Source organism: Phyllostomus discolor, chromosome 7 (genome assembly GCF_004126475.2).
Source record: "Phyllostomus discolor isolate MPI-MPIP mPhyDis1 chromosome 7, mPhyDis1.pri.v3, whole genome shotgun sequence".
Lineage (NCBI taxonomy): Eukaryota > Metazoa > Chordata > Mammalia > Chiroptera > Phyllostomidae > Phyllostomus > Phyllostomus discolor.
In genome coordinates, this window is record NC_040909.2 from 92,865,646 (window position 1) to 92,878,760 (window position 13,115).

Below are 13,115 nucleotides of genomic sequence, written 5' to 3' on the forward strand. Positions count from 1 at the left end.
ATTTGTGCTTTCTAGTTCCCAGATCATTATTTTACTCTTGCCTACTATTCTGCCCCCACTTATACCATAGTATCTGGTACACAATGCAGATTTATTAGGGATTTGTGGAAGAAATGGACCAATATCACACTGATGTTTTCTTTGATGTGCCTAGTTGCCTGGAGAGTTGAGGCTGCTGTAGACCTCCTCAGTTTGCATCTGTTCTTGCCTGGTGGGCTATGCTTAGTATGTACCTGGCCTTTTTCTCTGCTTTGCTTTTCCTTTTATCTATAGTTTGCCACTGGAAAAAGTGTAGCTGCTTATATATGACTTTACTGGTGGTCAAGAATATGTGATTTTTGGTCTTTACTCTTTCACTGAGACCTAAGACCAAGGTTAAATCATTTAAACCTGCAGCATTTCAATTTTCTCTTCTACAAAACAGAAATGTCCCTGATGCCTATAGGATTCTGGAACGTCTAGTCTAAAATCTTGTCATTATAAGAATTTACCCTAAATCATTCTTGTCCCATCATAATGTTTGATTACATAAGTTCAATGACGTTGAGATGAATGGCCGTGTTTCCTTTTTGCTTTGACAATGACTAATGATTTTATGGAGTGGTGTTTGTTAGAAAGCTTGAAGGAAGTACTATAAAGATAATATGTTGGGTTTTCTCTTATCAGCAAGCTGCTTTTTCTCACTCTATTTCATCAGTCATTATGATTCCAGGAAAGGGGACAGGACAGATGCCACTTTGGGATGGATGATGTTATGGCACAGTGTAAGTGTCTTTTTGACAGGCTTTTTCTGGTCAGTGAATTGTGGGAAGGGGAAAGAAGGCAGCCACCAGACCAGTGTACAGCATTAATTCCATGCTGAGCCCACATTTTAGAAACAAGGGTGTTGGGTGGATGGGAGCAAAGATGAAACCAAGCAGGTCTTTGCCCCGTTCACCCACTGGGGCCTGAAAGGGCATTAGGAACATACTGCAGCCACATCAGAGTAAATAAAATGGCAGTTGGGCATATTTAGGCAGAAGAAGGTCTGATTTTGGTGACCAAGTGCCTGTTTTGACCTTGGGTGACCTGGAAGGGTCTCACAGTCCTTGCGTGTCCAAAGGAGAGGCAGGTGGCTGATGCTGGAACCACCAGGAAAACACCCAGGAGGCTTGCAGTGGGGAGCATTGTGTCCCCATGATGGCTGTGGGGAATGAAATGGGTCACCCAGTGCTTGTCAGAGCCAATCCTGAAACAAGGCCATGTCAACAGCTCAGAAGGATGTCAGGCCTGACAGAGACAACTCCATGACTGAGAAGCCCAAGAACAGATGTGAGCAGCGTGAGAAAGAACCAGAACGCTGCATTTTCTTTCCTTTCTTATGGAGGACAGCAGGACCCAGAGAGCAGTTCCAGACCTGCTGGCCCACAGACCTCAGGCTTGTGTCCCCCTCACCCACACAGAGACATGATGGTAAGCCATGTGTCTTTACTGACCAGGTGCCATCATGGCAGGAAAAGTGGGGGAAAGGCCATGCCCCTGAAATGGCAGATGTCACAAGGAAGGAGATAGTTGGAAACCTGCTAACACTGCTATTGTGTGAACTGGTAAGTTTAAAAGGCCTTTCCCCTCCTCACTATCCAGCTGTGTTTGATGGGGTGAGAGACCTAGGAAAGAAGGATCGATGGTAGAACATGAACAAGACAGATGTTCTTTGCTCACCACAGTGGCAGTAAGTACATTTTCAATCAATCATGGAGGGAGACTAAGAGGAAGCTGGCCTGCCCTGACATTTCCCACTCAACAGGTGCATCTGGCTGCTTGTCTTTCTCTGCAACATCTCTGTTGGGTGACCAGAGCCCCATCCATGTTAGGGAGAGAAGAGAAATACTGTGCTTCCCCATGGCCAACAGTGCACAGGAAGGATGGGGGTGGGGGCTGAAGGCTCAGGCAATGATGCTGTCATTGCTGTTACAGTCTAGTTAAGGCCCCCGTCTGCAGAAGTTGCTTTCTGTTAAAGGGTTGCATATAAAATAAGAGAAAAAAGCAGCTTCGATGTATATGACTTTGTCTTTTGAACATACAGTTGATCACTCAAATTCACACACATTTCCTTGGGTGAAAATGGGAAAAGGTGACAGACCTCTTATTGATGTACTAAGGCAGGGGTCCCCAGCCCCAGGGCCATGGACTGGTACCAGTCTGTGCCTGTTTGGAACCGGGCCCCACAGCAGGAGGTGAGCTTGAATGTAATGTGTTGGAATCATCTGAAACCATCCCCTCTCTACCCCAGTCTGTGGAAAAATTTTTGTCCATGAAACCAGTCCCTGGTGCCTAAAAGTTTGGGGTCACTGTACTAAGGAACTGATCTGATAACAGTGGAAATCTTTTATGATGAATTTAATGCTAAAGTCTCTTAAAATTGAGATGAATTTGTTTTTTTAAAAAATCCTCAACATCATTTTTTTGTTATAACTACCAAGCCTGGATGGAAATGGCATTGGCAATCTCATTCTGAGAGAAGACACGCTACAATGAGAGAGGGAGGCACAGTAAGGACAAGAGAGACCTGAGGAGGGAAGGAAATGTAGCTTTAAAAATTCCCCTGCATTGGAATAATTTTCTTGGCATAGACTAGTGTTCTCATAATAAAAAAAAATAACTATCGTTCTCCTTTCCCCATGTGGCAAAACAGATTCTGTCTCTATGACGAGGCACTCACTGTTCAGCCGAGCAACCAGCTGTACAGCCAAACATCTCAACAGCCAACTATTTCCTTGGCTAGATTTTCCTCTGTGCTGGGGAAAGTGCACCCTGGGGCAGGTAGATGTGCTCACTTCTGAGCAGCAGCTGCTGGGACAGAAGTATGCTTGGAAGGGAAGGGGAGCCAGAAGAGACACAGAGAGAGACAGGCAGACTGAGAGAGACAGGGATAGAAACAGATTCTTTCTCCTCCCTAGCCTGCACTGACCTCATGCAATACCATAGAAGACATGGGCATTTAGAGTGGAGACCCACCCTCTTAGCTGCCCCCGCAGAGGTCCCAAAGGTTGGATAGAACCATCAGTCATGCTCTAGAGCTTGCAAAGGAAAAGGAAAGGTGTTTGAGCTCAGGAGCTTTATGTGCTGGTGAGTAAGACGGTGACATGTGATTTGTGCTTTTGAGCTCACAAAGCTCTTTCTTGCATTCTGTTGCAATTGTTCCTCATATTCACCCTGCAATGTTGCCCAGACAGGTATGGCTATTATCCTCCTATATAGAAGAGGAAATGGAGAGTCTTAGAGTCAACTAACTTGCTCACTCATCCTACCTGTAAATGGCAAATATAGGATTTAACTCAAGCTTGCTAACTCCAAATCTTTCTATGATGTCATGCTGCTACTTACAACATAAATCCAGGGCATATGGCTCAATAGGGGCCTGGTAGAGTCCATAAATCTGGGTCCCTGAGGAAAACTAGGAAACATGTTTGCAGGGTTGGGGTGCAAACTAGGCTTGGGTTGAGGTGAATGTGCATTTCTGCCTCACCAGACAGCAGGTGCTCTTCGACACCCTAAACATTTCCCTTTAGCCAAGCTCAAGGCTAATAGAAATACATGACTTCTGGGGAAAGTGGGTAACCATGCCAAACAGTCTATTTTCTTGCAAAGTCTCAGGAATGTTTGGCCTCTTCATCTACAACTGGAGACTTATCTGAAGTTACGTTCACAACAATGCTTTCCCTACAACAGAGAAGAAGCACATGGTCTCTCCTTCTTCTCCCTTTGCTTTCTGGAGTCCAGTCCTATTTCACTTGTTAAAAAGGTAGATTTCAAAGCACTCCAATGTAAGGGGAGCAAAAACAAATTGCCAAGAGGGATAACATTGTCTTGATAATAAACTCTTTTACCCTATGTATTGTTCTATGTATTGTGAGTATTTTTTATCTTAAAAGATTTCCATCTGACTTTTCCAATTGAGTCTTCCTTCCATGGAGAACAAATATCAGAAGAAAGAAAGGAAAATCAATACAGCTGAAGTATTTAACAGCGACACAAGTACTGTGGGTCCCAGGGAATCTGTCTTTCCTTTTGGAAAGGACTGGGGTGAGCAGGGTTGGCTCCAGGTATGAAACAGGTGAAGGTGTTCTAACTGCTGCCCCCTGTCCTTTGTGTGATCACCTCTCCCTCCACTTTAACCTTCACCCTCAGCACTGCAGGATTAAAGGCTGGGATGGGAGTGAAAGACAGAAAACTGTACTTGAGCAACAATTAAAATTTTAAACAAGTAAAAAAAAAGACTTCTCCTTCTATTGGGGATTTGGAATTCACTAAGAAGTTGAAGATGTGGTTTGACAGACCTCTGGAGGGTATTTTAGTTCAGCAAGAGGACCCTAATGAGAGAGCAGTGCACAGATCTAGGCTATAGGGATGTGGAGAAGGCCTACAGCCCCTGTGGTTTGGAGTCAGGAAGGAGTCAGATGGGAGGAGACACTCTCTGGGAGCACCTGTTCTTACTACAATCCTGGATGGCCTGAGGGATGTAGAAGGCACTTAACCTGGGGGTCATGCTGACAACTGGGACATCTAAATGCTTCCAAGAAGGTCCAGGTGGACCTGGACAAATTATAGAGACTGAAAAATATGTTTCTTCTTCCTTTTTCATGTAACCCATAATCATGAAAAGAGACCTGGTCCAGAAAACATCACTGCTATCCTCCTGCATGGAAGTCAATGAGCTGCATGACTGCTGGAATAAGGTTTCTCCATCTCAACACTACTAACATTTGGAGTTGGGTAACTCTTTGCTGTGGGGCTATCCTGTGCAATGCAAGGCGTTGGGAAGGATCCCAGGCCTTTACCCACTAGATGCCAGTAACATCTTCCTCCACTCCCACCGCTGGATGTTGTCTCCAGGTAGTAACAAAATCTCCCCTGGTTGAAAACCACAGCTAGAGTCACACACTGGCTCAGCTACCTTAGACAAGTACTTAACCTCTTGGCTACTCAGGTTCCCCATCTGGGCAACAGTGATAAAGAGATTGTAGAGATTTAAACACACAATGGGTGTCAAGGGCTCAGGGCCGTGCCAGGCACACCACACACTCAGCGGAGGTTTGCTGGGATCCACAGCAGCAGAATGTGTGTTTTTGGCCCTGTTAAGACAGGTTTATTTGTGCCACTGGAGAAGGGAAACATGAGAGCCGTGAACATGAGGCATGTGAGCTCCACAAAGTTCAGAAACTTTTTCTGAGGCTGGGGGAGATGAATCTGCTGGGGGCCTGTCCCTCTGTAAAATCAATATACACACCCTGGGGTGAAGATTTAAAAAATTCAACAAAGAAAAAAGAGAAAAAGAAAAGAAACCCCCCAGGAAACTTAGAGATCATATCATGAGGCAGAGAATGTGTTAATTCTGGAGGAAATTTGCTTTTCCAGAAGGTGAAATATTCATACACTCAGCACACAGAGCTCATATTTCCAGCGTTGTGATGACTCATTGCTAAGCTTCATTCCTGTCTTAAGAAAGGCTGTCACAGTGCAGTGCTTCAGAGACCCGCCAAAGTGAGGAACCGAGCCTTTTATACCCTGTGTATAGCATCCTGCACAAGGAGATTAAACCATGCGACTGGCAAGGAAATGGACTTGGGGCCAAGCAATCTTCTTAGGGTGTTTTATCACAGACTGGATAAACCTGAGGCCGTTCAACCCTCTACACACCATTGCAACTGAGCGATAAGAGTGTAAAATGAGAACAGTGAGAACTGCAGAAAAGATAGACCCACATCTATGCAGAGAAAGAGACCAAGTTCAGCTTAGGCCTGTTGTTGGTGACTAGCCATAGAGAAAAGGTGGCCAGTCAACTTCCTGGCCTCCTGGGGAAGGTGGCAGTGCAGGTGCTCTTTAAGAAAGTGGTCTTGAGATTACCAACAAGCTTGGTGCCATTTCCACCTTTGCCCTCAAGAGAGACAGGAGAGCCCCAACAGCACTTTCCCCGTGCTCTGTGACAGCGACCAAGTGGGGCTGTAAATGCAGTGGGTTGACAGACCCAACTGCAAAGTGTTTGCCAGGCTTGAGAGGGCCATTTAAAGATTATTCTGCATGTTTTTCCCATTGGGTCCCGGGTGTGCTGAGTATTCTTCCAGTGCTACCCATCGTCTCTGTGTAGAGATAAAAGGTAATCAGGCTTTCAGCTGGCAGGTTGGGAATCACTTTCTACCTTGCTCGACAGGCAAACTGCCTTCCACAAACTGAGAAGTAGCCACACCCTGGTGTTCATGCTTTGATGAAATACCTACCCAAATCCGTGGCCTTCCTCTTATATCAGGGATTTTCAAGTGGCTGTTTCTCTCACCTGCAAAATTTCCTCCTTCTCTGTCTAGACACATTCTTCAAAATCTAAACCGAGACGCAGCTTCTCCAGGGAGCCTTGTCAGTGATGCCGGTCTATGATAGCTTCACTCCTTTGGATTGTCTGCATTCTGTACCAATTTACCACACATCTGCCTTTACCGGGATTACTTTAGAAATAATGTTTATTTTGTTTTATATATTTTCTGTCTCAAGTGCAAGCATCATGCTTTACACTTTGTTGGATGCTCCAGACCAGCATCTGGAAGGGGCTCAGTACTGGTTGCTTTGTAAAATGGCCTTTCTGAGATTCAGGGAGAACCTGGCTTATAGTGCAATATATATAATATATACATCTGTGTGTCTCTGTGTGTAGGTTTATGTCTTTGGTGTCTATTGTGTGTCTTTGTGTGTGCCTTATTTGAGTCTTTGTGTGTATGTGTCTATTTGTGCATATGTTTTGGTGTGTCCATGAGTGGTGATGGAAAGCCACTTCCTGTTCCAGGTCTCAAGAAGTAGGTTTAGACAACCGTGGGTTTAGATACATTTTCTAGAGTATCTATAGCCTTGTTGCTTTTAGTATGGACCACATTGGCACAGAGTGGTTTGTTTTATACACCCCTGTCTTTCTCCTGCTAGCCTTTGGGTACAAGGACAGGACCTTGACCCAATTAATGCTGCATTGCCAGGACCCAGCACAAAGCCAGCATACAGTAAGTACCAGGTAAACCCTAATCAAAATGTAATGGATACATTTGTAAGAAACCTCATTTTCTCCCCTTCCCGTCATCCTTCCTTGGTCCATAATAATAAGTAGGAAGTCGCTCCCTTTCTAGAATTTTAGAGGAAAATAGCTCACTCTTTTCCTTGCCCTGCCCTTGCTCTCCTGAAGGGGGGAGGGGCACATCATCCCACTGTGAGACTGAGGGAAGGACCTGGGACTGGTGGCTCCCATCGTCAGGGTGTTCTCTCTCTCAGAACAGCGTGTCCTGGGTCAGAAATACTTCTTCCCATGGAGAGGTCTGCCATGGTCCAGCTTCATTTGTGACAGGGTGGGCGGGGTGCAGGCTATTAATTCCAGGGGAGGTTGTGTGGTGTAGATGCTCTATTTTGTCTCAGGTGCAAATTGCAGTTTTCCTGTTAGATTCATTCACTACAAACCTGGTATATTTATCTCTTTTTGTCTGTCTCCAAGGAGTCTTTCTCAGTGGGTTGTGACTCTGAGCAGGAAAAGGAGCCATTATGAATAATTACTCAACATCTCATTAGGGGTAAGGAGGTAACAGCTTGAAAGTATTTCGATTGCTGTGCTTCCCTGTTCTCTACCTCCCTGTATGTGTACTTCTCTCAGGCTGGCTGAGACTCTCACATCCCCTCAAGGGGACTTAGGGCTGCAGGGAGGCTGAACTGTAGAGGCTGATGCCTCTGCACTTCAGAAGGAAGAAGAAAGCAAAAAAACTTTCTGAGCTTCCCTTTTTACCTGGACTGGCCTCCAGTGTCTCAGAGGCTGTATTTTTTCAAGGAGTCCTAAGTAACCATTTGAGAATTGGGTTGAAGCTAGGTTAGAAAGAGTACAATGTGGCCCTGGCTGGTGTAGCTCAGTGGATTGAGTGCTGGCCTGTGAACCAAAGGGTTGCTAGTTTGATTCCCAGTCAGGGCACATGCCTGGGTTGTGGGCCATGCTCCCAGTGGGGGCCATGTGAGAGGCAACCACACACTGATGTTTCTTTCCCTCTCTTTCTTCCTCCCTTCTCCTCTCTCTTTAAAAAAAAAAGAGTGTATTGTGAACTTTATATTATCTCCAGAGTCTTGGTAAGAGAACTTATATATTAACCATGTCATTTATTTTCTATACTCTCATGCTTTAACATGGTGGAGTCTTGTGGACTGGAGAGATAGCCCTTTTCAGGGTTAGCTAATTTGCAGGAGATAACAAACAACTCCCCTGCAAGTTTTTCCTTCATTTGCAAACCACCAATCCAGAGGCTACACTCTCACCACCTGGTCTATACCACCTTTCACACTAGAGCCCCTATCTGCCTCCTCTATCACCTCAGGGTCAGTTACAAGACAACTAGGGACACCTCTTTGTACAAGAACCCATTGCAATTACTTAAAATAGCCAATTTTAAGCCTGCTTACTCTGCCTCACCTGTTTTTTTTTCTTGTGGAAAACATAAAAAAGGCTCTTATCCATGTTTGCCCCTTGCTCCCTCTGCCTCCTGCTGACCCCAGTGCTTCCCCAGGTGCCCCCACCCCCGCCATGGCAAAGTGGGTCCCCTGCTCCGGACTGTCATCTCAGTGGCAGTTGTGTCCTGATCTGTTAGCCCTTCCATACTTAAATAATAACTTATATTTTAAAACAGTTTAGAATTCCTGAACCAGGAAGAAATCTGAGATTGAAAGGATAATAACTTGCTTATCTCTGTAGGAACTTGCTTAGGCTAAGCACAGCTGTAAGCATTTCACATGTATGAGTTCATTCAATCTTCACAACACTCTTACATGAATAGATGCATTTTTCAAACAAGGAAAATGGATGCAATTAGAGAAGTTAAATGACCTTCCCGAGGTGACACATCCTGGGAGTGAAAAAGGGTGATACACATTTTCTGAAAGGAGGGAGAATGGTGGAAACGGCTGTGTGCTGGCTTCACAGCAACTATTTTTCTATTTATGAGAAGGTTTGGAAATCACTATGGCGTTTTCATGCAGTTGCTACAGATAAGCCATCTGGTTCTTGCACATTAAAGATCTCTGCCCCTGGTTTTTAATAAATAATAATGAAAACTGATGGATTGTCTGCACTATCATCAAAAGTCTTTTGCTTATCAACTGAAGACAGGGCCACACGTTCACAAATCCCTGCCGATCTCAGACTCCTGTTCTTACAACCCAGACATCTTGGGAGATAACTGCAAGTATTGAATCACATCAAGTCCTCCCCTGAACAACAGTTTCTCATTGTCTCGCTGCGCTTCTACTGCTTAAAAGCTCTAGGGAGTGAGTTGTGAAAATCCCAAATCCATTTTACAGTTGAAAGTCAACCATAATACTGTCCTACTCTAAGGAAGCCAAGAACTGAATTTCACAAAAAAGTGAACTCCACAAACTTCAGCTTTGTTTAAATCATGTCAAAAGAAGGAGTTGAAAATTCAAGTTCAGTCGCTGGCCCCTGCCTCCCTGCTGTTTTCATTCTGCTCTAAAAGAGAGCTTTGCAATAGGTGGTGCATTTTGCTTTTTGGCCAGATTCCTTGTAACTTAAAACCGACTGACTTTAGTCTGATTAATATGTGTGGTGTAGACAGCCAAGGGTTTCTGAAACCGTATGAGCAAATTTCCGTACTTCAAAAGATACCCCAGAACAGGAAGCGTTAGTGTCTCCAAATCCAGTGTGAGTTGATGGTTAAAATCACATGGCAGCTTCTATGAAAGTGACCTTGGCTGATGGCCATTTGACCTAACCTGCTGGAACCAGTTGGGTTTGCCTGTTTCACTGATTAAATACTTCTTGTTTCAGGAAATCCTACTTCAGCTTTTGTTTACTTGGGACTTTGAGAGAAAATCTTTCCTTCCAAAAAACATGTCTGAGGCCTGTGGAGTCTGGACAGGAGACTACTTTGAAACAAATGTTACCATTTTCTGCACTATAGACCACCGAGTCAGGGATGTACATCTTTAAGGTCTTCCAGAGAATTTAGATGATGGCACTTAAGAGGCTTAAGGAATTGAAGGTTGCCCGGGATGCCTCTGATGGGGAGCCAACTTCCTGAGGAGTTAGGCCCTGGATCAACCATTTCTTGAGTTGACAAATTACTAGGTAGAACTATGCAAATTTGCCATTTTATTAGTTTAAATAAGTCAAATAGCAGTTTCAGAAGGTTGGACCTTATGCTATAGCATCTCCTCCGCCTTACTACTACTGCTTCTGGATGGGAGGGTGACCAACCAACCGGGCTTGCCTGGGATTGCTCCAGTTTTAGCCTTGAAAGGCCACATCTGGGGAAACCCTTCTGTCTGGGGACAACAGGGTGGTTGCTCACTCTGCTGGGAGACCAGGTTCCAGGTCCTCAGTTTGGTGTCCTAATTATATCCCTGCACCGTTAAGGGTTCACTAATAAGGTTAAACACAGTTATGATCACTAGTTATCAACCTTTGTACCCGAGTTCATCTAGGCCCTTGGAGGCTCAGAGGATTTAGGAAGGTTCCCCAAGTTTTCCTGTATGCTGGGGATGGAACATTTCTGACTCTGAACCTCAGCACTGTTCTGTGCCAGCCACTTGTCCAGGTCCTGGGATTGGAATGGTGATGAGACAGACCAGGCTTCCACTACCAGAAACAGAAAAAGGTGAAGTGACTCCTATTCAGTCTTTGGATAGAATTCCTTTAATGCAGAGCCTCGAACTTCAATCTTTTCCTGGGATGTGGACACAGAAGCAGCTTGGAGGCGCTGTGCTTTTGTGGGTTGGGTGGGTGGACAGGGTGGGCAGATTTAGATACCACTTATAACAAAATCCTCTGGTTGATTTCACTCTCATATGTAAGGGGGAGTTGTAAGATTGAGGTTCCACTGTATCTGGGGTGCTTGCAGAGCAGGCGCTGGCTAAGTCCATTGGTCACAGCCAGGTGAGACTTTGAAAGGTGTGACCCAGTCAGGAAAGTGGGGCCCTGCTGAGCCCTGCACCCAAGTGTTCTGGCTGGACATGTTCATTAATGTTTCCTTAGGGTTCTTTCCCTGTGGACTGCTGCTCTTATGAACAGCTTTCTATGGGTGTTACTGATATATAATATTTTACTGTAAAAGAAAACTTGTCAGATCAATAAAACGATTCTTTCAAAGACAGCCAGCAACCTCGTATGCGATTAGTGGTACTTCTCCAACTGGGCTGGCTGTGGTGTCCTGGCCTGTAGGAAAAGTCACAGCACAAACCAGTGAGCATCTCTTCGGAAAGCCCACTTTACTTGAAAATTCAAAGAATATGCTCAAATTGTAAAAAGGTAGGGTGGAAAATTCGTATGAGTGTTTCATATAAAATATGTAGAATTAACAGTTCTGAAGTTACTTCAAGGTCTATCACTGGGCTGTTGGCACAGAGTTAGAGTTTGAGGAGCACAAGCTTTAGCGGTAAGTTTGTGAGTCGTAGGAACCAAAGTAGTAGGAACTTCCTACTTTAAGTCAGAGGAACCTGCGCTCACACATCTTTCAACTATCCTCTGAAATTGGTTTTATCCTAACATTCTCTATGATTTTTTTCTTTTGTCATGTGAGCCACCAAAAATGTGGAATTCATTTAGTAGAGACAAGCTACTTTTAATCAACATTGTAAGGCACTGTGAGATATCAAACATATGATTACAATTTTCTGAATATATTTTGGATACCAGGTTTTGAAAGCATTTTTAAATGTCTACATCATAGTAGAGACTTGAATGAAAGTACCTTATACTCCATAATCACTGTAGTTTGGTCTTTAAAATTATGTAAATTGACATTGAATAAAATTCTCCTTAAACAACTAGATTACATGGTTGATTTCAAGTGACTAATTATTGTTAAAATTATTATGTGAGAGCTTAAGGTATGATTTTTTTTAAATGGCCAAGTTTCCTGTGGTTTGCAATTCAAATCAAATGACTCAGTCATTTAAGAAGTAGATGAACAGAAGATATAAATTTTTTTTAAGTAAAGGAAGCTACTTTTATTCCTATCTTGGCTTCATTGGTATAAAAAATTATTTAGGGTCCAATGTTAGCAATAAGTATCAAGTATGAACTGGGTTCAATTTTGGGTATCAGTTCAATTGGCCAAGCCATTAGATTGGCATTTGGAAGTTTGGGTGTCAGACACTATGGCCATTTCTCATAAGGACGATGTGATTTCTGTGTCCAAAGTTGTGAAGGAGTTTCTGTGGTACTGAACAGGCTTTGTGGAGGAAGGCGGACTCAGTTGACAGGTGCTTGCTCCTCACATTTGCCTGATGTTAGGGACGGCATTCTTTGGACTGACTTATGATTTTAAATATCCTAGATTGTTTTCATGAGGTGGCCTCGACAAACAGGCTTTAACTTCCTTCTTTTCTCTTTTTGTATACAAGTTTTTGCATTCTTTGAAACATCCTATGTTTTGTGATAATTGTGTTTTTTAGGAGAGAGAAGGTTCATTGATGATATACACCCTTAATGTTTTCTCCATTGTAAACTGACATTTCGTTGTAATTTTGTGTTTTGTATTGAGCTTTAAGAGACAGTGCCATTATGCATGTTAGTAAGCATTTAATGATTTTCAGGAACTAAGCTAGATTCAAGCTCACCAAGACAGAATTGTTATTGGAAATTCAAGTTATGGGCATTTTTCTTTGATTTTTATGGATTCTGCAACTTGTAGACAAGCAACATTTCAATACTTCTCAGTAAGAAATGATAGAGCATATGACACATTTTAACAACTCTGGAGACTATGCTCCTCACTTATTTAAATGGGGTGTTTTATGTATAAGCAATCAAAGGAGATGCTTGTTTCCACAGTGTATGGGAGAATATGTAATAAGTTTTTGAGTATCAACTACAAAGGGATCACTAGACAGTACATTTGTAGGGAAACATGTAATTAAAATAGAAAAATGTGAAGAATTATTTCTAATTATAAAAGTCACTACTTGCCCCTCACCCCCAAGGAGATTACAGTCATCCAAGATAGTTGTGCCCTTGAGTTTCTATTATTTTGCATATATATCTGGGGAGCCAAACTAAATTAACAAATGAAAAATGTGCAAAGTGGAAGAGGGACAGGAATTTCGACGTAGCT